This window comes from Electrona antarctica (assembly GCF_951216825.1).
Source record: "Electrona antarctica genome assembly, chromosome: 15".
Classification (NCBI taxonomy): domain Eukaryota; kingdom Metazoa; phylum Chordata; class Actinopteri; order Myctophiformes; family Myctophidae; genus Electrona; species Electrona antarctica.
This window is the reverse complement of record NC_136796.1, coordinates 4,417,245-4,426,014: the sequence shown is the minus strand read 5'-3', so window position 1 is coordinate 4,426,014 and position 8,770 is coordinate 4,417,245. Positions and strand designations below refer to the sequence as shown.

The 8,770-nt window shown below is 40.7% G+C and overlaps 1 pseudogene across 1 annotated transcript in view; it reads left to right on the top strand.

The window, feature by feature from the left end:
* The first annotated feature begins 802 nt into the window (after positions 1–802).
* Positions 803–8,770, top strand: part of LOC306938711 (peroxisomal ATPase PEX1-like) — a 75,521-nt pseudogene continuing 67,553 nt past the window's right edge. The window contains exons 1-3 of the transcript XR_013792565.1: positions 803–827; positions 4,949–5,014; positions 5,274–5,386. The product of XR_013792565.1 is annotated as a peroxisomal ATPase PEX1-like (transcript). The remainder of the gene's footprint in view (positions 828–4,948; positions 5,015–5,273; positions 5,387–8,770) is intronic.

Genomic DNA, 8,770 nt, shown 5'->3' with positions numbered 1-8,770 from the left:
GGGGTGGGCAACTGAAGTGAAGGTGGGGGCCACATGCGGCCCCCACCTTCACTTAATACCCACATGTTAATATCAGAATACTGATATAGTATTGATTTCAGCTGTTACAATTCCAAAGCCCCTAATTACTTAATGACTAGCCTACTATTAAATTACTTGTCTTTTTATGTCCAATGTAGTTATGTTAACAGTTCATACGGTTAACATAACTATAACTAAATGCATTTGAAATTCAATATTCAAATTCAAAACTTTTCAGGATTCCAATTAAAAACTAGAAAGGTCGCAATTTTAAAAAATTGCAAAGTGTGGTTGCCGCAGTGGCTTACATATGCCCCTCCCACTGATATTGCCAGCCAATTACAATGTCACCTCAACCTTGTGATCATGCGTAAGTAATTCGGAGGGGATTTATCCCCCAAAAATCATGTTTTTGCACCATACGGTTACATTTTTGGCATTTGCGGCGCCCCCTATGGATGAAAATGCAATTGCTTTTGGTACATGGTTGATTGAACCACCCGAGACATGTGATTCAATTTTGGGCTGGATTGGACATTCTGCATTTTTTGTAAAATAGGCCCCTCCTACTATCTTCGGACAACGATTACGGCCGAACGACACGCAAATTCTGCCGATGGTGTTTTAACCGGAAAGGTCCAGAGATCATGTGTACCGATTTTTGTGAGATTTGGACAAAATCTGTAGGAGGAGGAGCAAAAAGTGTGTTTTGGAGAAAATTCAAAATGGCGGAAAATCTATCATGACGCAAATGGGCGTGGCCTATATGAGGAGATGCGTCATGACTCAAGGAAATCAGGGGAAAAGTAATTTTGATTTTACAACCTACGGTTCAAGAGTTATAAGCCAAAATGTAAAGTTGGCTGTTATAGCGCCACCATGAGGCCGACCGATAACATTATAAGTTGATTAATTTTAGTAATTATTATGAACCTACCCTCCAAGTTTTGTAACTATAGTGCTTACAGTCTCTGAGGAAAAAATACTTGAATGTGAGAAAATGCGAAAAATCGCATTTTCCCATTCATGTCAATGGGGAAATTCTATTCACTAATAAATTCATATCAATTAAACTATACAACATTTCTCTTAAAAAAATACAAGCACATCCTTCCCGATGAAGCCGGTCAATTTGAGATATGGCTCAAGTGCGTACAGTCAAAACTGTGGGAGGAGTAGCACATCAAAAAAAAGACTAATCCAGGTAAATAATAAAGTGTTACAAGTACTATAGTCTGGTTGCCCTTTAGGGCAACCACACTAAATAGCAAAGAATTATTCAGGTTTTCAATTCTATAGCAAAAATAGCTGATCTACAAGCTCAAAACGTGTCGCATTGCGACCCGTTTTGAGCTTGTATGATCGGATATTTTTGCTACGACAGTAATAGGCACTGTGGCCCTCTGGAGTGAGTGTGGAAATATATTGGCCCTGGCCATCAAAGTTGCACCACCCCTGCCTTAGGTATCTGGGGCTGGCCTACTAATTGTTCATCCCATAGTTGGAACAAAACATGGGGAAGCAGCATTTCACTATTATGCACAAAAACATATTTATTTAACATTGCCTATCCTAATGATGTTTAATAACAGCTATAGGTCTTGCCGGGCTTTTAATCAAAGGTGGGTGTATCTGTTGGAATTTATATGCCCCTTATCTTAGTATTTAATTGTGTCTATTGTAATCTTTGTTTATTTCTGAAGTGCACTGTTGCACTCTGTGTTTGTTTTTATTTCTGTAAAGCACTTTGAATTGCCTTGTGTATGAAAGGTGCTATATAAATCAAATGGCCTTGCCTTGCCTGTTGTCCCTAGTATAGTAGCTTTCCCCTTCCTGAGCGAATCTATCTTCCAAACCGCTGTTCCACGGTATTCCAGTGGAGGGCGGCATTGCGCTTCTTTACCGCACAAGTACAACGTGCTGATGCTGACAGCAAAACAAAGGAGGAAAAGGCAGAAGTAGAAGAAGAGCCAACAGGATGTTTATATTTAGCAGCTCAAAGAAAACACGGAGCAGTTTATCAATGATTTAGTTTGATATAAACCGTTAATAATCCTTATTTGATCACACGCGTCACGTCACGGCCAGGGCGGTTGGTATAGTGTCAGATATGGGTCCTCCAGGACTTCACGTCAGGTAATTATCAACTGTCTGTTTATTTTAACTAACTACAGGTTGTTGTTGACACTTTCCTTTCTATGCCACTTAAGGTTCGTTTTGTTATTTCTCACCCATGCCTTAAGAAGTTTGTCAACATTTCAGTTTCTATGTTATATTTCTGTATGAGTTTCATTGATCGTTTGTTTCTTTTCCTTTCAGTCCTGGTTGTTCAAACGGGTTCCTTTACATGTACACATTCGTTCATTCCCTTTGAGATCCGTGCAGTCAGTAAGGTAATTCAGTTGTTCATGTTTCCTTTTCTTTATATTTAGTTTATATGCTTTATTTGTTGTTTATTATTTGATCACTGATTATTGTTTGTCTTTGTGTTTCGTCAGTTTTGACGTGGGTTTTTGGAGTAAATAAACCGCCAGTACATGCTGCTATACTGCCTTGTCTCAAGTTCGTATCAGAGGGAGTGACAGTCTATTTATTTTAACTAACTAGACTAACTACAGGTTGTTGTTGACACTTTCCTTTCTCAACCTTTCTCGTGTCTAGGACGATGTATTATTATTATTATAACTCTACTCTATGTCTAAGGACCCCCAGAATGACATGTATTATTATTATAACTCTACTCTATGTCTAAGGACCCCCAGAATGACATGTATTATTATTATAACTCTACTCTATGTCTAAGGACCCCCAGAATGACATGTATTATTATTATAACTCTACTCTATGTCTAAGGACCCCCAAAATGACATGTATTATTATTATAACTCTACTCTATGTCTAAGGACCCCCAGAATGACATGTATTATTATTATAACTCTACTCTATGTCTAAGGACCCCCAGAATGACATGTATTATTATTATAACTCTACTCTATGTCTAAGGACCCCCAGAATGACATGTATTATTATTATAACTCTACTCTATGTCTAAGGACCCCCAGAATTACATGTATTAACCGACCCCCAACTCGACCCTGTGAAATGTTTTTTTGATTAATTGATTGATTGATTGATTTATTAACAGTTTGCAGAATTACAGTACATTTCAAGTACTCGATACAAAGACTGTTAACTGTGAGTGGACGACACCATAAAGCATTACACTTGTTTACAATAGGGCCCACCATTTTCAATTCATCAAAACAATTAGAGACGTACGAATATACACAACTATATAGTCAAAACAGGAACTCATCATAGGTATCTTGGTGGTGTATCGAATCTTGTGGACCAGACCCATTGCAAGATGCTGTACTCTGTCATCAACCCTAAGCCATTCCAGCCTATCAAAGTGGGCAGGGGTGAGGTGGGTTTGGGGAGTGAGGCCAAGTAGTAGCCTGACCAGTTTGTTTTGGGAAGTCAGGAGCCTAGTATTAAGGGCCTTAGAGGTGCTGTGGTACCAGGAGGTGCATGCATAGTCGAAGAAACCTTGTACGAGGCCTCCTGTTAAGGTCTTCAAGGTGTTTTTGTTGACCAGTGAGGAGATCCTGTATAGGAATCTTGTTCTTTGGTTGACTTTTTTGATTACGCTGGTGGCCATCTTATCATGTAGTTAACAGTTAATTTAGTATTTCCCTCCCTCTCTGAAATCTGGAATTATCTTGTATACAGATTTATTTGATTGTACAGTAGTCGATCTGTATACTCTGTAAAATTTAGAAAGAATAACATGACAGAGACGATGACTGCTTAATTAAGTCAATTTAGGACCTTCTAGCAGTTAATTTCGTTTTATTAAACACATTTCTTCCATGTTTTATAATGGCATCATCACGCTATTATGCCCGTGGTTATACAGAGTGAACTTAACAATGATAAATTAATATGATAATACCTTTTATATAATCACCAACATGAATTATGTTTGTTATTTACAGCTAGGTAGAGTAGTGGGGCGAGATGGAAAAGGGGCGACCGTACCTGTTACCTCTCAACCCCCCCTCCCTGGCAGGCACAACATGTGTTAGAGATGGGGAACATTTGAGTTCATACTTTATTTATAGCTATAATATTATGTGTACTTTTTGTCTTATAGTTTTTGGTTTGTGTTTCAGTTTAACAAAGTATAAAATGTTGTTAAAGTGACAAAATTGTTGTGATGCTGTATTAACATTATTTAAAACACAATCAAGCAGCAGAACACCTATATAGAAACGGACTCGTTTCTTCCTTAGCGTTTCAAAGCAGTTACATATAGCATCAACCCAGATTCGGCACAAACAAGGGACTAAATTATTTTCGCTCCTATGCCACCAAAATGTGGAACGCCCTACCAACAGTCATTAAGACATGCAAATCCCTTGACTCCTTCAAAACCGCTCTCAAAGGGCACCTACGGACAGCTGCAATTCAAAACTGGCGCCCGTAAAATCTGAATCCCCCCCCTTTTCCCCCTCACTGTATATGTTTATTTTCCCTTTTTACCTCCTTTATGATGAATTCCTGTTCTGTTCTTTAGCTATATAGAAGTGTCTATTTGTATGTCTCTAAATGTTTTGATTAATTGAACAAGGTGGACCCTCTTGTAAACAAGTGTAATGCTTTATTGGGTCGTCCACTCACAGTTAACAGTCTTTGTATTGAGTTTGTGCTTGAAATGTACTGTAATTCTGCAAACTGTTAATACATATTTCAATCAATCAATCAATCATACGCATATAACTTCACTGCTTTGTGTATTTCCGACTGTTTCAGCTGGGATGCCTACTGTCTACGCACGCACGCACGCACGCACGCACGCACGCACGCACGCACGCACGCACGCACATTAACTCATGTAAATTCTGCCCCTCTCAGGACCTGAGAGACTACATCCATCAACTGGAGCAGGAGGAGGAGGAGGAGGAGGAAGCATACACGGACTCTGTTGACGGTGAGTTATGAACACACACACACACACACACACACCGGATGGTAACCGCAAGGTTGCCAGGGGGGGATAAGCGTCTCCAGAGGGGGCTTAAGCCCCCAGCCCTCCCATGAGACACAGACAGAGTATGGTATTTTATCATGAGCATTAGTGAGGACCAATTATATGAAGATAGGTTGAAAAGTGGTGAAGTGGTCCTTTAATATGAACGCCAAGTTGCTGTATACCCTGCTCTGATCCTCTCTCCTCATTGGCTCCTCAGCTGTGAAGGAGGCGGAGCAAAAGGATAAGGAGGCGGGGCCTGTCATCGTGCTCACGCTGTCCTCTCACCGCGAGGTGGACACGCCCCTGGAGTTCATGACGGACGCCATGGATGTACGTATGCGAGAAACCCTGTGATTGTACATGGATGTACGTATGAGACGTGCTCCTGTATCTCTGTATAGAGCGTTGCAGTCCCGCCCCCTTTCATGACGACGCCAGGCCCAAGGAAGCTCTGAGAAAGAAGGGAAGTGGTCACGTGACTGGGCTGCGCCATGACACTTTCATGGACACTTTCATGGGAGCCAAACTCACACCGGAAGTGCAATGAATAAATGGCAGTGAATGGAGCCGGCTGGACCAGCTCATAACAAACATTATTCATGAACAATTGAGACCTTTTGTAAAGTAATCACTTCTGGAAAATAACAGAAGACATATCACAGGTTGTTTTCTAATCACTTACTTTTCGATGTGCACAGAGTGCACAGTATATAATTTTATCTGAGGATCTGAACAGCAGCAGGTATCGTTTCTGGCTCCGAAGTATCGCGAGATTTGGCTGCCAGACAGGAAACGGTGGGAAGTCTTGCGATACTTGGTGTGTTCAGAAAGGTACTTTGTGCTCTTTAGATACCATACCTCATTACCTCTATAACAATTACACAGTGTACACATCGAATAACAACACAGCAGACAATAATGTGTTACATGTCTTCTGTTATTTTCCAGAAGTGATTACTTTACAAAAGGTCTCAATTGTTCATAAATAATGTTTGTTCATGAGCTGGTCACTGAGCTCTCATTGACTCCAGTGCATTCTGCCAAACTTCCGGGTAGTTTGGCTCCCATGAAAGTGTCCATGAAAGTGTCATGGTGCAGCCCAGTCACGTGACCACTTCACTTCCTTCTCAGAGCTTCCTTGGTTGAGACCAGGAAGTTGTACATGCACACATTTGGGCATGTACAACTTCCTGGTCTCAACTGCGCATGTTTCTTTCCTTCCATGGAGCACCATGGAGCAACATGACGTCGCCCGTACGGTCTTCGCGTCTCGTCCTTGCTTAATGCTTACTGATGCATGTGTCCCTAGCAATGACATCACATCCTGCTTACTGATGCATGTGTCCCTAGCGATGACATCAGGGAACGACAGTTTTCTACCTGCTTTGCCTTTGAGGCAGGATTCCAGATAAGAAGGGAAGATATAACCTCATTGTCAGCTCTGTAGCAGTGGCCGGCAAACTGTGTTCTTCTGGATCGGACTAGTGAAGAAACGCGGGGAAGGTTGCCGTATATTAGATTAGTCGATGGGTGGACTAGTGAGGTAATACGGGGAAGGTTGCCGTATATTAGAGAAGTCGATGGGTGGACTAGTGAAGAAACACGGGGAAGGTTGCCGTATATTAGAGAAGTCGATGGGTGGACTAGTGAGGAAACACGGGGAAGGTTGCCGTATATTAGAGAAGTCGATGGGTGGACTAGTGAGGAAACACGGGGAAGGTTGCCGTATATTAGATTAGTCGATGGGTGGACTAGTGAGGTAATACGGGGAAGGTTGCCGTATATTAGAGAAGTCGATGGGTGGACTAGTGAAGAAACACGGGGAAGGTTGCCGTATATTAGAGAAGTCGATGGGTGGACTAGTGAGGAAACACGGGGAAGGTTGCCGTATATTAGAGAAGTCGATGGGTGGACTAGTGAGGAAACACGGGGAAGGTTGCCGTATATTAGATTAGTCGATGGGTGGACTAGTGAGGAAACACGGGGAAGGTTGCCGTATATTAGATTAGTCGATGGGTGGACTAGTGAGGTAATACGGGGAAGGTTGCCGTATATTAGAGAAGTCGATGGGTGGACTAGTGAAGAAACACGGGGAAGGTTGCCGTATATTAGAGAAGTCGATGGGTGGACTAGTGAGGAAACACGGGGAAGGTTGCCGTATATTAGAGAAGTCGATGGGTGGACTAGTGAGGAAACACGGGGAAGGTTGCCGTATATTAGATTAGTCGATGGGTGGCTCTTCCAAGAGAGATGTTCTCTCGTTAGAAGGTGCCATCCTCTCATTACAACAGTGGATCCCAAACCTTTTCATTTCAAAGACCCCCAAATCAACATTTATTTAGGCCACGGACCCCCCATTTTTACGGCTCTAGCAGTGATTCCGAAACATATTAATTTCATGGACCCCCAGTTTAACACACATTATGCTACCCCCGATTTAATGGCATTTCTATGTCTGGTACCCCAATTTATATTGTAAAACCACTGTTAATTTAACTCTGAGAGTGTACAAAGTGTACACTCTCTGATTTACAGACCCATAAGGGTCCATTTGGTTCCCAACTATCTCTAATTGAGCTAGGGACCCCCTGGAACTTTGGGAACCACTGAACCACTGCATTACTTCCCACCGTTTCCTGTCTGGCAGCCAAATCTCACGATACTTCGGAGCCAGAAACGATACCTGCTGCTGTTCAGATCCTCAGATAAAATGATATACTGTGCACTCTGTGCACATCGAAAAGTAAATGATTAGAAAACAACCTGTGATATGTCTTCTGTTATTTTCCAGAAGTGATTACTTTACAAAAGGTCTCAATTGTTCATGAACTTGAATAATGTTTGCCAAAGTGCCATCCAGCCGTTTCTCTAATTTCTTTGACAGTGGACTCTAACCACTTGAACCCCAGCACCCATATTCTGGGGGGAATAGTAGACAAAATAGCAGATCTACAAGCTGTAGGAGTATATTTTGGCAACATTGGTGTAGACAGAAAAAAGCAGTCCCAAATACAGAGACAACTCGGGTCCTGTTTACCAGTGATGGAAGAATTACTCATATGTTTACCTATAAGTAAAAGTATCAATACTGTAATGTAGCCATACTCTGTTACAAAGTAAAAGTACCGTATTCATGGGAAATATATATATATATATATACTTTTTCATGGGCGTCAATGGGAAATTGTGACATCACCTATTTATTATTATAATGATCTGTCCATGTTCATTTATTTTAATTAGATCTCTGCGTCGTATATATAGCAGATCTACAAGCTCACATCATGTTTTAAATGACTGGACCATCTGTAAATGGGTGGTGTTGGTGTAAACAGGACATTGAGTGATTTAAGAATGCTTCCAAACTCCAACAACTCATTAAATAAATGTTTGCACAGAACGTTTATTGACATAAAGTTGATCATAACGTGAACAACTGTTTTTTTTTAAAGAAACAAAGTATTGACAGTGATAAAGTTGAATACAATCGTATATAAAATGACTTTTACAGTTTAATTCATGGTTTAATGCAAATCATCAAATATAAAGGTTTATATGAAAATATGAATCAAATGCATTAGATATACAGGTTTATCTAAAAATACATCATCAAATATAAAGATGTATATAAAATGTGAATCAAGTATAAAAGTCTATATTCAAGGTTTATGTACAAAGGTAAATAAATATACAGTGTTCCCAGTTTGTGTGAAA